Source organism: Danio rerio, chromosome 12 (assembly GCF_049306965.1).
Source record: "Danio rerio strain Tuebingen ecotype United States chromosome 12, GRCz12tu, whole genome shotgun sequence".
Classification (NCBI taxonomy): Eukaryota; Metazoa; Chordata; class Actinopteri; order Cypriniformes; family Danionidae; genus Danio; species Danio rerio.
The window spans coordinates 40,381,442-40,401,797 of NC_133187.1; the positions used below are offsets into that span (position 1 = coordinate 40,381,442).

The 20,356-nt window shown below is 35.1% G+C and overlaps 1 long non-coding RNA gene across 3 annotated transcripts in view; it reads left to right on the forward strand.

Annotated features, from left to right (window-relative positions):
- The window catches only part of LOC137496833 (uncharacterized), a 565,986-nt gene extending 547,209 nt beyond the window's left edge, over positions 1 to 18,777 (forward strand). The window contains exons 1-6 of one of the 3 annotated variants that reach the window (XR_011017455.2): positions 15,988 to 16,025; positions 16,346 to 16,458; positions 17,419 to 17,545; positions 17,722 to 17,807; positions 18,110 to 18,152; positions 18,235 to 18,777. This is a non-coding gene — a long non-coding RNA (uncharacterized lncRNA). Of the gene's footprint in view, positions 1 to 15,987; positions 16,026 to 16,232; positions 16,459 to 17,418; positions 17,546 to 17,721; positions 17,808 to 18,109; positions 18,153 to 18,234 lie in introns of those variants that run through there. The other 2 variants (XR_012388142.1, XR_012388143.1) reach the window with 2 other exon arrangements.
- The last annotated feature ends 1,579 nt before the right edge of the window (positions 18,778 to 20,356 follow it).

The following is a 20,356-nucleotide window of genomic DNA, read 5'->3' on the forward strand; positions in this document are numbered from 1 at the left end:
TATATATGCTGAGCACTGTATATTTCCATTTTTTTTTCAGTCACAGTACTATAAAATCATCTATGCAGTTATAATGAAGGAGAATCAATCTTCATTCATTCATTCATTATTCTTGCCGGCTTAGTCTTTTTTTTAATCCGTGGTCCCCACAGCGGAATGAACTGTCAACTTATCCAGCACGTTTTTACACAGCGGATGCCCTTCCAGCCGCAACCCATCCCTGGGAAACATCCACACACACTCATTCACACTCATACTCTACGGACAATTTAGCCTACCCAATTCACCTGTACAGCATGTCTTTGATATGATTTGATATTATATGATATGATATGATATGATATGATATGATTTGATTTGATTTGATTTGATTTGATTTGGACATCTGCTTCCACTTAACTGCCACTCACTGGATATTTTCTCTTTTTTGGACCATTCACTGTAAACCCTAGAGATGGTTGTGCATGAAAATCCCAGTAGATCAGCAGTTTCTGAACTACTCAGACCAGCCCGTCTCGCACCAACAACCTTGCCATGTTCAAAGACACTTAAATCACTTTTCTTCCCCATTCTGATGTTTGGTTTGAATTGCAGCAGATCCTCTTGATCATGTCTACATACCTAAATGCACTGAGTTGCTACCATGTGATTGGCTGATTACAAATTTGCATTAACGAGCTTTAACGATTACTTTTACATTTTAACATGCAGAAAGAAAGGAAGAAAATGAAAAATAATGCAAAATAAAATAATTAAAAAATGATTCTTTACCTGTTTGTCCTTATATCCCACAGTGCTGCTCCCAATTCCAGTCAATATTTCATTTGAGGTGAAAATAATCAGAGATGAGTTTCATATCAGCTCAAGCTCCTCAGGAAGCGGCATTCTCACCTGTACCCCTGCTTTGAGTCATGACAGGTGAGAAGGAAAAGTGTGACATTGTCCTGTTCAGACGGCCACCTCTGTTCCCTCATTAAAAACTGCTGAGGGGAGCATTTGGGGCTGCTCTGGGGTATGAAGTGGCCAGAGACACCTCACACTTCTCTGAACCTATGTGATTTCATCTGCTCGTTCAGCCAGGTGTGAAGTAATATGCATCTACTCATTAAATATAAAGCTCCATTGACATGTTATTTGCTTATATATAATAACTCAAATATGGCTCTAATGTGTAATTAACACTGTCTATTTGGAGTTTTCCTTGTTTTAATGTAAAAAAAAAATCTCCATCCACATAAAACGCAAAAACGCACTGTGATTTGTGTTAAGGGCACGCCAAATCAACAGGCGGAGATAACAGTTTTATAGGTTCATGCCACCACCATCAATGTTGAATATGTGACTTTGCCTCATTAATATCTTCCATGTTAGATGTGAACCCAGGTGTCTTTGGCCAATCAGAAAGGAGAACACAGTGTGCATGCTGACGTCATGAGGCAAAAACTCCTGTTGTAGTGTCAGCATGACCACACTGTAGCCAGAGTTTGGGAATATCTTCACCCTGGTCGGAGTTTTCATATAATTAAGGTTTGTCATCGGATACTTTGCCAGCCAACCCGCATAGAAAATAGTGTGGTTTTAAAAATACTTGCGTTCGTGTAGACAATGCCTTACACATTAAAAATAATATTGTTACGACTGAAGTTTATTTATTTATTTTTATTATTGCGGATTGTACTCCTTTTTCTTTTGTCCCGCCTCCTTGCTGTTTTTCTGATGTCTTATAGGCTCCCACGCCGGCGTGATTCCCTGCTCTGATTGGCTGCTGGTCTACGAGGCCTGTATAAAAGGGAGCTTCCGGCAGGAATCGGAGAGCTCATTTCTGCTGCGTTCGGTGTTTGGAGTGGAGCTCCTGGGTTTCCCTCACCCCTTCGGCCGACGACCAACAATAATCACCTTTGTATTGATGACCATCCTATGCTTGAATATTTATTGAGAGTTTGAGCGTGTAGGGGTGACCTGCCTATTTATTTGATTACTTTTGACTTTGTTTATATTAGGGAGTCAGGTAAGATTCTTGTATGTTTCTTTAAATAGTAATAGGTAATTTAGTGGATTTATTTTATAGATTCTTTTGTTTGTTATTTTGGCCTGTGGTCACCCTGACGAAATGCTCGTTTATATAAACCCTATTTTTCTATAATAAATATCTTCATATATACTCTCAATTGAGAGTGTGTGTTTGGTTGTCGACCGAAGGGAATCTTTTGCTTTAAGTTTTGTTTAGTTTGGGAAATCCACCACCCCAACACATTTGTTTGTTCTTCGTTTATTATGCCCTTTTTGTTTCCCCTAGACTTGGGGCGTAATAATATACATTGGTTTCATTTTCATTTACACATATTTAAATGACGTTAAATAAAACTCTGTGTGAAACATGCAATCGCACCAAATTTGACATCTCCCTATTGATAAACTGCCTTTTATTTCAAAGATTTTAGAGAAGATTGTGTATGTACAGCTGAATGAGTTCTTGGCTAATAATCACAATTTTAATATGTTTCAGTCAGGTTTTAGAGCTGACATTCTCAGTGATCGGCTGGTATCCAGGGTCTAGCCTGCTTGCTAGTTAATATATACCAACCCGTAATATCTCTTCGCTTTAAGGATCTACTCTGTTTCCACGATCACGCTTGAAATTTCGAGGCGATAGAGATTTTTCCGTAGCAGCTTTAAAACTTTGGAACGATCTTCCACTCTCTTTTAAGAACAGCTCCAACTTTTGAGCCTTTTCAGAGGTCACTAAAAACATACTTATGTTCTTTAGCTTTTAATCGTGTGTTGTGAGTTTATGTATTTTGGTTCTAGTATGGTTGCATGTGTTTTTATGTGTTTTTATGTGTTTTTATGTGTTTTTATGTACACCACTTTGGTACCCATTGTGGTTTGTTGAAAGTGCTCTAGAAATGAGTTTAGTTGAGTTGAGCTTTTTGTTTTGTTATGTTTTTTTGCAGTTCAAACTTAACAACTACTTGAATTGATATTAAATGTTGCTGTTTTTTATATAATATATAGACTGGACAAATAAAAAGTAACTGATTTCAGAACTGGAATTGGCACAGTTATTCAGTTATTGAAGAATAAATCAATATCTGTGTGTATAAATGTGCCAGTATCCAAAAACACATGAATGCACAGTAACTGCATTTAAACCTTAGTTGAAACTCTTCAAAATCTCAAAAATATTTTTAAGGATACATTTTTACTTTATATATTAAAACTTCACTTACAACACTGTCAACTTATGTCTCACTTAATGCATTACAGTACCTTTCAAGGATGCTGGGAACTGCACATCTACCACCCAGCTTTTTTATGCCAACAAAAATATCCATATAGTTCAAATCATGATGGAACTTCATCATAAATAAAATGTCAAAAATACTCAAGAATTAGGTTGATTAGCTCATTTTATTTTAAGAAATTTGAGCAAGCAGCAAACATTTATTTATTTATTTATTTATTTATTTATTTATTTATTTATTTATTTATTTTTTTATTTGTTTGTTTGTTTGTTTGTTTGTTTGTTTGTTTATTTGTTGATGTTTTTATTTATCTATCTATTTATTTGTTTGTTTGTTTATATATTTTGAATGCAATGCTTTAAGAAAGAAAAATCTATGTGCAGCTGAAAAAAATCTTTTCCTTTTTAGCAAAAGAAAAAAAAAAGTGTATTGTGCAGAGTTAAAGGACAACCCTGCAGTCATTTTCTGTGGGCAAAAGAGTGTAACTTTAATAATGGATATTTTCTGGAGGGCCAAAAATGGTAGAGGTCTTGTTTTCTAATTTTAACAGGACTTCAGAGTCAAGTTTTCGGTTCACAGAGAGTCATGGTGGTGTGAGACCACTGACTGCAAACACATTGGCCGCATGACTGTGGACTAAGACATTTTGCAGTGTTGTCCAACAGCAGTTTTATTCCCTGTTATATACTTTTTTAGATAGAAGTAATTTGCTCTGACTTGCATTATACATCCAACATACACTTTAAATATGCAGACGAAGACAAAATATTATTAGATTATTTTTTTTTGATTGGCTACAGAACAAACCGTTGTCATCCATTGACTTGCTTATTATGTGCTGTCATCATGGCAAAGATAAAAGAAATTAGTTATTAAAACTATTACGTTTAAAGACAGATAGCCAAATTCATAACTGCCTTGAGCTGTATCCTAATCAAGTCAATTGAATCACTAAATCACATTAAATCCAGATAGATAGATAGATAGATAGATAGATAGATAGATAGATAGATAGATAGATAGATAGATAGATAGATAGATAGATAGATAGATAGATAGATAGATAGATAGATAGATAGATAGATAGATAGATAGATAGATAGATAGATAGATCTTTATCTCTCAAGGTGAATCTTATAATGCTTATAATGTTGCCTACACATACTATTCAGGTCTGGACTCTATAGAGGCCATTTCATGACTGTCAAAACACAGTCAAAAATTAAAAAGATTGAAAAAATTAAGAAGATGCTCTTCAGATGTATTAGTGTGGATATGCTTGATAACAGATTTGAAGTTTCACATGTTTTTACATCAGACCTTTTTTATATATTGCAAAATGGAGAAAAATTTGATATTTTAACATGTGAAATAAATGATATCTCAGCAATTCGTAACTTTTTGATCTAGTGGCTAATTTGTATGAATTTGTACAATCTCATTTGTACAGTTTAGTACGATTTGCTTATCCCTCAATGAAGGTTGGGTTTAGGGAGGGTTTTTTGTGCCACATCTCCTTTTTAAAATCATACATTTTCACATTATAATAGTATTATAAGAGTATATTTACAGAAACCGTCCGGTTTCAACCCATTAATGCCAAAAAACAATGACTATTTATTTAATCAGATATATTTTATTGATTGATTAATTAAATAATTGTGTGAAGACACAGTTAGTTGTCTAACAAATTATTAAAATTTTATAGTTTTGCTTAGTCAGAGCTCTGGATAAGGACATTTTCTCTTTAAATTAAATAGATTTTTGTCCTAAATTACAAGAATATTAGCAAAACATATTTGAATGTTTTTCTAAAGCCCTCCAAAAAAAAAAAAAAAAAAAAATCTTGAATCATGTCCACTTATAGCTGTTCTTGGGATATTTAGTAACTTAAAGATGTTTAATAAATATGATTGACGAGCCATGTTATTCAGTAAAGTAATTGCAAAAAGTGTGTTTTTGACAATGTGGAAAACTGAATCTGTACCTAAATGTGGTATGTGGGGTAGAGATATCGTAAACATTCTTGCTTTGGAGAGGTTAAGATATAACAATAATGACAAGTGTAGTTTATTTATAACTAATTTAGAGAGGATCATGTGCTTATGATTGCTTGCAGCCGGTCCTGCATTATTCAATTTATAATTGACCAATTTGACGGTTCCTACGCCATCTTCATTTTGAAGACTCCCCCCTTCCACCTCTACTCCTCCTCCTTTCCTAGATGGGTGGCACGGTGGCCCAGTGGTTAGCACTATTGCCCACACAGCAAGAACGTCACTGGTTCTAGCCCTATCCAAGCCAGCTGACGTTTCTGTGCGGAGTTCACACGTTCTCCCCGTGCTCACCTGGGTTTCCCCTGGGTTCCTTGATTTCCTCCCACCATCCAAAAACATGTAACTTAAGTTAATTGACTAATCCAAATCAGCACCATGGACATGCTAATAGTAAGTAGTTATTTCTTAAGAGCAATCACTATCTGTTCATTAGCTATCTACCTGAGCTCAAACTCCCCTCTTGCCTTGCAAAAGGGAGGGAGCCCCAGGCTCGAGGATCTTATGTGCTCAGGGCTCTCTCCCAGGACAGCATGCCAAACAAGCTTTATAATCAATCATCAGCTCAAGTGTGAACTCTTAAATTTGCAGATATTTGATAAAACATGGGGACAGATATTAGAACACCTTAATGCTTTAGAAGAAACGCAAGCATAACCAATAACCCCTGTTAATATAATTTAGTAATTAAAGATAGAGTGTTATTGATATACACTATTCATAATATTTTAATAATGTGCCCAAACTATTATTTGACAATAAACTATCGTCAGGATAATGCTTTTTTTTTTCTGGTGATACAAGAACAATGTTACTTTAGAGCTTTCAGTCCACCGCGGTGACTGAAGCTCTGCACAAGACTTTTGGCCAGCGGAGAAATTAAAATGGTCGTGCCCAACTGAGTCTGGTTCTCTCAAGGTTTTTTTTCTTCACTCCCATCAGGTGAAGTTTTTTTTCCCCTCTCCGCTGTCGCCACTGGCTCGCATGGTTCAGGATTGGTAGAGCTACGCATCGATGAATTTGCTCTTCAGTGTTTGAATTCTCAGTAATGATTAAATCACAATGAACTGAGCTAAACTGAACTGAACTGAACTTAAACACTAAAAACTGAACTACACTGTTCCAGTTACTATGACCATTTATGTGAAGCTGCTTTGACACAATCTACATTGTAAAAGCGCTATACAAATAAAGCTGAATTGAATTGAATTTTATTCATGTATTACCTGCCCAGCTAAATTATATTTTGCTTTCATGTGCATTTGTCCCTCTGTGTTCTGTTAGTGTTCTATTGTATTTATATGTATTATTATTGTATTGTATTGAATTGTTTTTTTCTTTTTCTTTTGTATTTTGTTGTAGTTTTATAAACGTAAAAAAAAAATAATAATAAAATTAAAAGGTTAATTTTGTTCTGACTCTAACTCTATAATAATTTGTGGATAATCATCCTGGAAAACTAGAAAACCGATATGGATGCCAGAATCTCGAGTAAATCTAATCTATGTTCCGTTCAGAAAATATATCCATTCTCTGTCACCTCCTTTGAGGCTCTAAAAAAAGCATGAAATTATCCAAAGCCCTACAGAAACCATTCCTCGTTAAGAGATTGTGGGAGCGAGAGGTCAGTCACTGGTATTTACCTTCTTCAAACACCTCCAGCGAGCGCAAAGAGCCCCGGAAAGATCACTGAAGGGGTCAAAAGAGCAGAAATCCCATCATGCCATGCAACGAAATCCATTTGAAACCACCATTTCTCCATGTTAAATTAAACCATCGACACCTGCCGGCCTTATCTGTCAAACGTCTCCTGACTCGCTCATCCATTGTAAACGATCGATCCCAGCAGCTGCTACTGTAATAGTCTTCCTCCGCAATTATAAGGATGTTGTGGCTGTTTTGTTGTTCGTTTAATATGGCGAGGGTTTTGGGAATATCACTTTCAGATGTCTCTTCTCTAATATTGATCACACTCTGTCATGGCCAGAGCAGCTGTGACGGGCTCATATGCTTCATTCTGTCACTTTTTTTTTCTTTGTTCTGCAGGTGAGATGAATCTGTGATGCCCGAAGCAGCTTGTTTTAATTACACCGTCTCTGTACGCGCCATTGAATTACAATGGCAGCTCTTTAATTACACAATTCATCAAATTCTAAATACAGAGAAGCTTCAATTAAAACTGAATTCTTGCTGTAAACCCATTTAAGGGACTTCTATTGTATTTTTTATGATTTAATTTCCTTTCATTCCTGTTTTAGCATCAAAATGATCCTCAAAGTCTGCTGAAAATTCAATTGTTCTCTATATCAGCACTGTTTCTAAACTCCATTAAAAGTTGTAGTGCTAAGTTGCTGATGACTAATATACTGTTGCACAGAGCTAGACATTAACTTTTTTATTCACCAGCAACTGTGTCTTGAGATTGCCAACATACTAGCCACTTGCCATTTTCACTAACCACAATTTTGTTGTTGGAAAAATATAATTTAAATGCATAAATTTGACTTTCATACACTAAAATTACTTGATTTAGACTTTGTAATATCCACATGCCTCCTCATTCATTTCACTTTTGTGTGTGTGTGTGTGTGTGTGTGTGTGTGTGTGTGTGTGTGTGTATGAACTTGCTTAATGTGCAAGAGCAAATGGGTTATGGTTTCATAGTGTCATAGTTTATTTTTATTTCACATGACCTGTCAGGGCTCAACACCAAGGATTTACCATATTTATCTCTGAGTTTGACCACACCAAAACCAAATAAATTATTTCTTAGCCACAAATTTTAAATTATATGTAAAAACAAGCTAAATATAGCTGTATACAGTACATGCTTTTTATTGATTTTATCAATATTATTTTTTTATTAATAATATTTATTTTATTTAATTAATTGACATTTAAAAAACAATTATTGTAAGAATGTATCTTAAACTATGTGTAATAATAAATGGAGGATCACACGCACACGGTTAACATTAGGCTCATTTATAATCTGTTCAATGAATGGTTAAAGCGAAAGCGGCAAATGCTGCTGCTTACAAAAATACATTTTTTAAAAACGTCTGGGGCTGTCCATAGCTCTATTTAAAAAAAGAACTGATCGCACCAGTTGCATTTCCAGGCACGGTTGCTTTGCGCCAGCACGGTTGCTTTGCGCCAGGAAATGGGAGCGCGCACGCTTTTTAAACAGTAGCTCACATCATCCTCTCATTCTGTAATCACCTGCTTTTTTTTTTTTTTTTTTTTGCTCGCGCGGACGCTACTTTTGTCAGTCGTGCTGCTTCTCGATTCTAATAATTCATACATAAGGCCATCGTCATTGTCCAACCCTGCTTTTAAGATAAGTACAATTTGAAAATTATTTTCATCTGGCCAAAGTGGCTAGTGGCGGAGGCTGTCTAACCCCCCATCTGCATTTGGCAGGTTGACAGGTATTAATGTCAAGTCCTGCTGTTGCATGTTAATTCTATATCACAACTGTTTAATTTTTTTATGTTCAATCCACATAAATTTGTTCAAAGTGTTAAGTTAACTTAATCAATTTGTGTTGGGACAACATGAATGTATTGTGTGGAACCATGCAGTTTTTACAGTGAAAGATTGAAAAAATTAAAAAGATGTTTTTTTTTTTTTCAGATGTACAGTATTAGTGTGGACAAGGCTGGTAACTGATTTAAGGTTTAACATATTTTACATCAGACCTTCATTCATTCATTCATTCAATTATTTTCCTTTGACTTAGTCCATCAGGGGTCGCCACAGCGGAATAATAATAATAATAATAATAATAATAATAATAAATAATAAAAATAATAATAATAATTCCTTACATTTATATAGCACTTTTTTAGACACTCAAAGTGCTTTACACATTGGAGGAATCTCCTCATCCACCACCAGTGTGTTGCGCCAGACCGCACACCACAAATTAGCTGATTGGTAGTGAGGAGACTGAGTGATGAAGCCAATTATGATATGGGGATGGTTAGGAGACCATGATGGACAGAGGCCAGTGGGCAAATTTGGCCAGGATGGCGGGGTTAAACATGCAAACTTCAAACAGAAATGCCAACTGGCAAAGCCGGGACACAAACCATCGACCTTCTTGCTCTGCAGGCGACAATGTTAACCACTGAGCCACCATGTCGCCCGCCATTTCTAAGAGTTTCTTCCTTAGATTCAGCATGTTTTATCTTTCTTGTTCTCTCCAGGTGAATCTCATACTGCCTAAAATATTGCCTACCCAAACTGTATATAATATTCAGGTCTGGACTCTGTGGAGGCCCATTTATAACTATCAAAACAGTCAAAAATGAAAAAGATTGAAAAATTAAAAAAGATGTTTTCCAGATTTATTAGTGTGGACAAATTTGAGGTTTAACAAATTTGTACATCAGACCTTTATTATATATTCTAAAAAGGGAAAAAAGTTGATTTTTTAACATGTAAAATTGACAAAAGTCTTTAATTTGGGAAAATATAGAATTTCGTGACTTAGAGATACCAGAGCTGTATGAAAACATTAGCGATCATAATTTTGTCTTTTTTAATACATATAACCTTTAGGCTACATCATAAAGAGCTTCAGATGTCTCTGAGAGCTGTGATTTAATCTCTGTGTTCCAGTGCAGACAGACTATCATTTATACATATCGGTTTTCCCCCTCAGATTTCATCGTTTACAGGCCCTAAGAGATGAGTGTTTGTTACACTCTCTGCCATTCTGATGTGTTTTTGATGGCACCTCCTTTTTTCATCCAAAGTTTTTTCCAGGAAAACTGTATAAAATGGGTTTTATTCTGAGAAAGAACAAAATAAACAATTCGTTCACACACAATGGTGGTATTTCTTGCTTCATCCAGAGTAATTGCAACCAGTGCTTCTGCAATTTGTCAGTTTGCTTTGTTTGACATGTTGTGCTGCTGAAACACATGATGGTGTTTTCCTGAACTTCCGATGAGTGTGCAGGTCACTTCAAGCTGCAGCTCTTCCAGACGCTAAAAGGTTACGAGTGCTTTTATTTGTCCACATTTTTATAAGGTTTTTGTATTCTCTGACCTGAAGTGTGACATACACATTTGAGTTGAATCAAATAAATAGGAAGTAGTGGAAATGTACTGTTAATTTTCTACCTCAACATTATTCATGTAAATAATCAATACAGAAAGGTCTTATATGTCAATATATGTACAATGTGCCCTGTTGTTATATAATAATAATGCTACTAATATTTTAGAATACAAATGAACTGCTTAAAACTTTTTTCATCTTTTTCTTTTCTTTTTAATAAATAAATATGGGGTGGCACTGTCATCTCACAGCAAGAAGGTCGCTGGTTCAAGTCCCGGTTGGGCCAGCATATCTGTGAGGAGTTTGCATGTTTTTCCTGTGTTCGTGTGGGTTTTCTTCGGGTGCTCAGATTTCCCCCACTGTCCAAAGGCGTACACTGTAAGTGAAATGGATAAACTAAATTGGCCATATGAGTGTGTGAATATAACAGTGTATGGGTGTCCAACAGTAATGGGTTGCGGCTGGAAATGCATTGGCTGGGTAAAACTTATGCTGGAATAGTTGGCAGTTCATTCCACTGTGACGATTACTGATAAATAAGGGATTAAGCCAATGAAAAATGAATGAATAAAAGAGAGAACTCGTATTGCAGCATTTATGGATTCACACTAAGATAAATGTGTGAAAGTTATTAAGACATTCATAACTTTATCATTTAAATATATTACATTTTACATAATACATTTAAATATAAATATATTTACACTTATTATCAATTCAGGTTGTTTTTATTCTTCTTTAATTCTACTTTCTATTATTGCAATTGTTTATTTATTATTACGTATTAACACATTTTTAGTACAGTAATGTTTTTGCTATATAGTTAATACCTTTACATAATCGTTCTTCACTGATTTGTCATAATTTGAGTCATATTTTTATGTAATAATAATAATAATAATAATAATAATAATAATAATAATAATTGGGCTGCACAGGGCCAGTTGTCATTTCTGTGTGGAGTTTGCATGTTCTCTCCATGTTGACGTGGGTTTAATCTGGGTGCTTAGGTTTCCCCCACATTCCAAAGACATGCGCTATAGTGAATTGAATAAGCTAAATTGGCCCTTGTATGTGTGTAAATGCGAGAGTGCATGGGTTTTTCCCAGTACTGGGTTGTGGCTGGAAGGGCATCAGCTGCGTAACGCGCTGTGTAATATGCTGGAATAGATGATAGTTCATTCCACTGTGGTAACCTCTGAAATAGAGACTAAGCCAAAAAAAAAAAAAAAATGAATGAATGAATGAATAATAATAATATAGTAAAAGTTACAATTGTACAAAAAGTATAAATAATACATTTTTTATTGATATTATGTTTATTGTTTAAACAATATTATTATATATATATGGCATAAAATATATACTATTTATTTATTGCATTAACATAAAAATGTCATAATGATTATGATGATAATTATTACCACTTTTTATTATTGCAAATTATTATTATTATTATTATTGTTGTTATTATTATTATTATTATTATTATTATTATTATTATTATTTAAATGTATTTTATTACTAATATTATTATTGTTGTTGTTGTTGTTGTTGTTTTTGTTGTTGTTGTTGTTGTTGTTGTTGTTGTTGTTGTTATTAAAATCACTTTTATTATCACATCATCAGCAGCACGTGTGCTATGATGAGTGAAAAGTTAAGGTGCTGGCTCCAGACAGTACAAAATACAGACAGTGCAAATACAACGACCATGCAAAATACAGACAGTGCAAATACAAAGACAATGTGAAATCGACAGCCATATGTGCAATGAATAGGTGTACGTATAGTTGTAGGCAGTATTGTTTCAAGTTTGGATTGGTTAAAGTGCAGTGCATGATACATATTGATGGTGTGCAGTGAGGGGTATGGAAGAGTCTGTGTGTGGTGTGTTAAGTGTTCATCAGCCTGATAGTCTGAGGGAAGAAGCTTTCCTTCAGCCGGCTGGTGCGTGATCAGATGCTGCGGAACCGTCTGCCTGAGGGTAGCAGAGAGAAAAGTCTATGGCTTGGGTGGCTGGAGTCACTGATAATTCTCTTGGCTTTCCTAATGCACCGCCTGGTGTAGGTGTCCTGGAGGGAGGGAAGCTCACCTCCTATTACGCGTCCCGCAGTTCGCACAATCCTATGTAGGCCTTTGCGATTGCTCCTGGTGCTTTTTCCATACCAGGTTGTGATACAGCCAGACAGGATGCTCTCCACAGTGCAGGTGTAGAATGAGCGGAGGATACGAGGGCTCATTCCGAACCTCCTGAGATGCTTAAGGAAGAAGAGGCGTTGTTGTGCCTTCCTCAGCACTGCGTCTGTGTGGGCAGTCCATGTCAAATCCTCAGTGATGTTTACTCCAAGAAACTTGAAAGTGCTGATTCCCTCCACTGGCGTCCCGTTGATGGTGATGGGGGTGTGTTCTCTCTTCTCTCTCCTGAAATCCCCCACCTGCTCCTTGGTTTTGCTGATGTTGAGTGAGAGGTGGTTTTCCTGACACCAGAGTACATTTTGGTAGAAAAATGACCAACTTAATTACTTAATTGCATAACTAAAGTTCTCAGTGTTGGGTTGCAGCTGAAAGGGCATCCACTGAGTAATACATATGCTGGATAAGTTGGCATTTCATTCCGCTGTGCTGACCCCTGATTAATAAAGAAAATAAGCCAAAAAGAAAATAAATGAATAAATGAATGATTTTAAAAATATTAAAAGTAATCATGTATTTAATTATAGTCATATTAAAAGAAAAAAATGTAAAGAAAATATTTTGTTGTTTTTTTGATGATTACTTGCCTGAAAAACAACAATTACATCCATGAAGACCTTCCTTTCCCATTTTTCCACATGGCTGAAGTTATCACCAAAGCGGTAAATGTTAACTACCTTTACCTAATTCACCACATTAAAAAGAAAATGAGGTATGAGACCTTTTTTTTCAACCTTTCCGCTCTTATTCTGGCTCAAGTGGCCACTGGTTGAAAGGCAAATATCACCTCTCAGAGTAAAGTAACACCTGCCTTCCTCTCTCTTTCTTGTGCGCTTATTGTTATGCTCACGTCTAAAGGCAAGTCATCAGCATTTTTCATTAATATGAGTAATTACTGAAAAAAGATTTGGTGGCAGGCGAGCAAGGCCTTTCAAATGTCACCTCTTTTAAATTAGTCTGACAACAAAGCTCTAAAATGGCACCACCATAATGATCCGCTTTTAATTGCTCAGAATCAAACAGTGAGGCTCCAATTACCATTGGCTCGCATTGTTGAGGTTGTTCAGGCCTCGGCTGTGGCTTTTAAATAAAGGTGAACTCAGGCTGGCCGTCTCTGCTTCTGGAGGCCGTTTCCAATGTGAGACACAAAGGCCTAGTAAATGAGCATGTGGAGAGAACATGCAGTGTTCGGTCGTAAAGTTCGGCGAACACACTCTCACACACATACACACACACACACACACACAAAAAGAAGTCGTTTCTAAAGACCTTAGTTTGATCTGGCTCGGAGGGAAAGAGTAGAAATCTCTTTTTTCCTTCCTGACCCATCAGTGTCTGGGGATCTGAGATAGGAATGACCTCTAATGTGACGGCGCGGGGTGTCATTGACTGGAAAAGTGGATTAATTTTCCTGCAAACTGGCTGTTAATTTCGGTCTTATCTCTGCTGCTGATTGGCTTAGAATGGCTGCTGTGTCCCAGCGGCGTTTCGGATGTCCTGGCAATGGGACGTTCGGATTGTATTTTGTTATTGCTGAATTTTCATTGGTTACGTTGAGATGCATTACTTGTTGCGTTGTCATGTGTTTAACCTTAAGAGGATAGTGACTAGACTTTTCTTTTTCAGCCCAGCTTATGTAATGATCCCAGAGCAGTTCAAAAATTACACTGACCTACTTAATTAGTTTCTGTTTAGTACAGTGTTAGTCACAGTATCTATGCGAGTGCTGTTAAAGCACTGTCATTGAAAGAACAGAGTTCAAAAATAGTTCAAAAAAATAGTTCAAACATAAATGCATGCACAGACACACACACACACACACACACACACACACACACACACACACACACACACACACACACACTTGTATTGCTATCCTTATGGGGACTTCTCATAGGCATAATGATGTTAATACTGTACAGAATGCACACTGTGCAAAAATGGCAGTGATTTCAATGGTATTTTTTTAAATACTACTGTTAAAATCAGCAACCTGGTTAAGAGGTGGTTCATTACATGACTTTCTCATCACCACATGTTTCTGATTGTTTCTTTGTCTGTGTAGGAAATGATATGATATGTAGATATTAGTATTTCAAAACATTGGCATATTAGCACTATAAACTAATCAAATATAACAATACGAATTTGAGTAAAATTTTGGTACTGTATTTTTAACAGTACAATACTGGTATCCACAACTGCTTTTTTTACCATACACTTTTTTACTTTTTTTACTTTTTTTTTTACAGATATTTCTTTTCATAGTGTAAATTTCTATTTCCAACGCCCGAACCCAACCCTCAAAGGAAACATTCTGCATTTTTATATTTTCAAAATACTCTATGTCATTTACAGGCTGTTTTCTTCATTAACAATACTGTTGTAAAATATATCGTAATTTTACAATGAAACCTTAAAATACAGTCACAGACTGCATAACTATCCTACAGTAAAATACAGTTTGTAGGCCTGTTCAGTTTGCCTTACTGTGTATGTATTTACAGTATTGTATGTATTTACTGTAAAACATACAGTACTTTTTCATAATACAAAGTTACATTACAGTAAAAGACATAACTGTCCTACAGTAAAATAGTTCATAGTACTGTTCAGTTCACCAGTAACTTACTGTAAATCAATCACAGCAGAAATACTGCATTTACATTTACAACACCATTTACCTCACTGTATATATTTACAGTAGTGTATATATTTACTGTAAAACAGCAATTTTCACAAAGCCATTTAAAAATACAGTAACAGACTGCACAAGTGTCCAACAGTAAAATACATTTCATAGTACTGTTCAGTTTGCCAGTAACTTACTGTAAATCAATTACAGCATTAACACTGTATTTGCATTTACCTCACTGTGTATGTATTTACAGTATTGTATATATTTACTGTAAAATATATAGGACTTTTCATAATCCAACGTTACAATACAGTAACAGTCTGCTTAACTGTCCTACAGTAAAATACAATTTATAGTACTGTTCAGATCCACAATGGATTATGTAAATCAATTACAGCAAAAAACTGTATTTCCATTTACACTCTCATTTACGTTGCTGTGTGTGTATTTACAGTATTGTAAATATTTACTGTAAAATTTACAGTACGTTTCACAATCCAATGTTACATTACAGTAACAGACCGCACAACTGTACTACAGTAAATTACAGTTTATAGTACTAAAATACAATTCATACACAGCAAATTCATCTGAGTTAAATTCTCGGTGTTGAAGCATTTCAGAGTAAAGTGTTGACGTTAAAGAGTTAGATTTTGATAAATGAATATAATAAGAGTTAGAATTGATTTTATTCAGTGCGAAATCAAGGAGTTATCTTTTCTACACTTGGTGGTGTTATTTCCAACATCCGGGAATTCATGCAGCCCCAGTCACTGAAGAATTTTCCAGACGCCATTTTCCATCTGAGGTTTAGAACAGCAACTGGTGAGTCAAACTACCTAAATGTTGGTATTTTAATGACTTTCTCTAAGGAAATACAGTTTTAAACATATTGTTAAGTTAATAACTTTAGAATGGAGTGACAATTTTAATCTTCTGCGGTTCATTCATGGTCGTTTGTGTATCTAGCTTAACTGCATTACTATTCACTTCTTTTCAAGAATGTTTTTATATATGCTCACGCATACATAGTGCATAAAAACATCAAATGTACATGTTCAACACATTTCTGTCACGGTTAATGCCATTTTGTGCGTTGTTACCCATCTGTAAAATAAAATCGACACTTCTCCTTTAATTCGAAGCAAACTAGCGAGGGAATCCCCGGAGCAGCCTAACGTTAGCCTACTCTGCCCGGATGCTAACGGCAACACAGGACGGTTTCCATAAGCTCTGGAGAGTTTCTAAAACATATCTGGTGAGTAAATGAACATATGCTTACTTGTAAAAGGCTTCCTGACTAAAACATATGATTGTTTGTTATTCGTGTACGTTAATTTGGTTGTTTTAATCACCGCGGCCCTTTTAAACTGGTTCATTCGTGGCCGTCCATATACCGTTAGTTGATAGACTCGCGTGATAACGTACGCTTGAATTATATTAAGCGTTGACAACCATTAAAGTCGGAATGTTAACATTATTGTCTTTAAATGACCGCGTTTGCACTTTCTCAGACTTTTAAGGATACAGAAGTCTCCCGGAAGTTGCGTGACTAACGTTAACGTTATCCCGCAAATGCACAGAGACTCCCAGATGCCCAAGTAGATGCCCGCAAATGAATGATAATCTCCCGGAAATAGCGCGTCTCCCGCCCGGTCATTAAACACTTTGCACACCCCTCTCCACCGCATCCCTCCCAGCTCTTCAGGTACGTCGCGCGCAAGTCACCCCCACCGCTCTTCAGGTACGTCGCGCGCAACTCATCCCATTGCTCTTTAGGTACTCATCTCTCCCGCTACCTCCCGCAAATCAACTCTGTATCCTCCGAAAATGACTTTTCTCAACTCGGGATGTCTGACGTTAGTAAGTTAGGCTATTTATGTAGTCAGGAACATCTTAGTCAAGCTTTTTCTCCCGCATGATATGTGCTTAAAACTATAGGCTAAACTTAGCATGTACTGTACACAACATTTCCGTTTTATTAAAGACAATTTAGTGCGTTGTAAACAGCCACCTGTCTGTAAAATTAATCAACTGATTCATATTTGAGCAGCCTAATGATGATACAGGTTTGATTTGTAGATTTATTATCAAAAATCAACATCTGAATCAAAAGATATCTGAAAAGTGTGAGGCATACTTTTTGCTGTTCATCTCTCCTTTTATCTGAAGGTTATGCATATGTGTTAGATACTATTTTTTTGTTGTTTTTTAACAGCCACAGTTCTCTATACAATAACACAAGACCCTGAGACGGTGGCTGATTAGAGACGGATGGTGTATTTCCAGAGTTGGTGAAATGACCAAGCACACCTTCTTGGTCATATGTGGTGATAATAATAAAGGTATGTTTGATAAAGTTCTGTATTTGTTTCACAATAAGCTGAGAGGGTATTAGAGCATTAGAGAATAATGAATGACATGAAGGTGATAAGTTTTGTATTGTGGGTGAACTGTTACTTAAATAATGTTTTGCTCTTTACTTTGCACTTTTCCTCTTCTGCTTATCCTAATATTTTAGATTATATTTGGACCTGAAACATCTGCTAGACTCCAGTAAAGGTGGCGTCAATACTGGACCTGAAAGGGCCTAACAAGTTGAATCTGGTAAAGAAACACACACACACGCACACACACACGCACACGCACACGCTTACAGAAAACTGAAGGTTTATGAATATTTTTTACACTGTGGCCAATATTTTGGGGAAATCAGCATCACTAAATGATATAAAAGATTTTAAGCTCCTCTAAATTTTGCTCCAAGTGTTGTGTTAAATTCAGGATTCTGGACAGACAGCTGCCTGTTTTTCCAGTTCTAGTCATAGTGGTTAACCTAATTGTTTTTGGAGATCCAACAGTGATTTATGCGTTTTTTCTACTTTTCCATATCCTGTCACCTCAACCAGCTGGGAGAGTCAAGTTGTGGATCATCATGAAGATTTTCAAAAGGTGAGTTTAGATTTCTTGAATGTTTTTCTTTTAAATATATCATAGAATTTGATTGCAATTTGTTTTCAAACATTTTTCTAAGTCATGCTGGAGTCTTGAAGAGTTCTTAGATGAGCATCACCCTATATCCGTGCATCAGGAACCACCAGACGAGCGATCAGCAGCTGCTACATCGTCATGGATAAAAAGGTCATCCTGTGGCTGGGAAGCACTTCATTCACAGGACATGCTTGATGAGATTTCCTAGCTCCAGTTTGTTTTCACACAAGTTTACAGCATTTATACCTTCATTTAAACTGCTGTGTTTGATATGGAGGACCAAGGAAACACCCGAAGTGAAAGATTTGCAAGCCAAGTTGTTTAAAATGTAATTTCAGAAGAAAACTATGAGTTCAGAAGTAAACTATGAGTGACGCTCTATTGAACTTTCAAATTGCTCTGATAACACATCAAGTTTGGACCAAAGGACTGAAACAGCCTTTTTGAGCACTGGTCATACATATTTTGTTGATACTGTCTGTACTAATAAAACATTTAAAGCATATTTGACATTGTTGCATTTTAAAAACTGAATGAATTGTTGAAGTGGTGAATGTTTTCAAATAAAATGTTTTTTCTTTTGTAATTTACAGTCTATTTGACCTTTTTACCATATTTACACTCAAGAGAGTTGAATAAAATAACAATATATTACACCAGGCGGTGTTAAATATAGTTACATTTTTTAACTCTGCCCAGAGTTAAAATTAACCCTTACTTCGGTGTCAATGTGCCAACCCTTTTGAAAGTGTTGATTTAACTCTGTTTTGAGTGGACCCCATGAGACACTTTCAAAGTGTTGAAATTAACACCCATAGAGTTGTTTTGGGTCCCCATATTTTGCTGTGTAGTACTGTTCAGTTTTCCAATAACTTATTGTAAATCCATTACAGCAAAAATACAGTTTTTTCATTTACAGCACCATTAATCCTGCTGTATATGTATTTACAGTATTTTATGTCTTTACCGTAAAATATACCGTAATTTTCGCAATGAAACTGTACAAAACAGTAACAGACTGCATAACTATCCTACAGTAAAATTCTGTTCATATTACAGTTCAGTTTGCCAGTAACTTACTGTAAATCAATCACAGCAAAAATACTGTATTTACATTTACAGCACCATTTACCATTCATGTGTATTTACAGTATTGTAAATATTTACTGTAAAACAAAGTCATTATTAAAATGAAACTTTAAAATACTGTAACATTAACTGTCCTACAGTAAATACAGGTCATATTACAGTTAAATACTAGTTAAAAACAGTGTAATAGAACTTTGATGTAATTTTTCTATATTTAAAGAGCAAACGAAATCTATTACTGTACATCTAATCTTTTAATGCGATCACTTTTATCCAGACAGACTGACATCAGTAAACCCATCTTCTATTAACACATGTTGATAGAATAGTAGACACCTTTCCTCTGATTCACAAGATGAGTCTTGCAAGGGACGAAATGAAGGACAGACGGAGAAATGATGTGAAAGTGAAAGAGAGCGACTCATTTGAGAGCCTCATCATTTATGCATGGAAAGGGTCCCTGAGAATTTTGCAGCTGAAAACATCTTGCTCTGTGTTATGCTCGTGCCAAGACCAAACAAATTGGATTTGTGGTCTGTCTATTTTACATCACACATAAAGTTATAAATCCTTTAACTTTAGTTTTCACCCTTTTAGATATACATACTGTATACACCCATACATACTCACAGTAGCATCAATTATATTATTGCATATTTATTTATTTATTTATTTATTTATTTATTTATTTATTTATTTATTTATTTATTTGCATATTAACTTTTCATTTATTTATTAATATGTATTTTATTTTTTTTACTTGCTTTTTATTTATCTATTTATTTGCTTTATTTATTTATTTGCTTTATTGATTTATTTATTTGTTTATGTGCTTATTTATTTATTTGATTGATTGATTGATTGATTGATTTGCTTATACATGCATTTGCTTTGTTATATATATATATATATATATATATATATATATATATATATATATATATATATATATATATATATATATATATATATATATATAATAAGATTAATTATTACTATTATTATTATTATTATTATTATTATTATTATTATTATTATTATTATTATTATTATACAAACCTTCTCTAATACACATT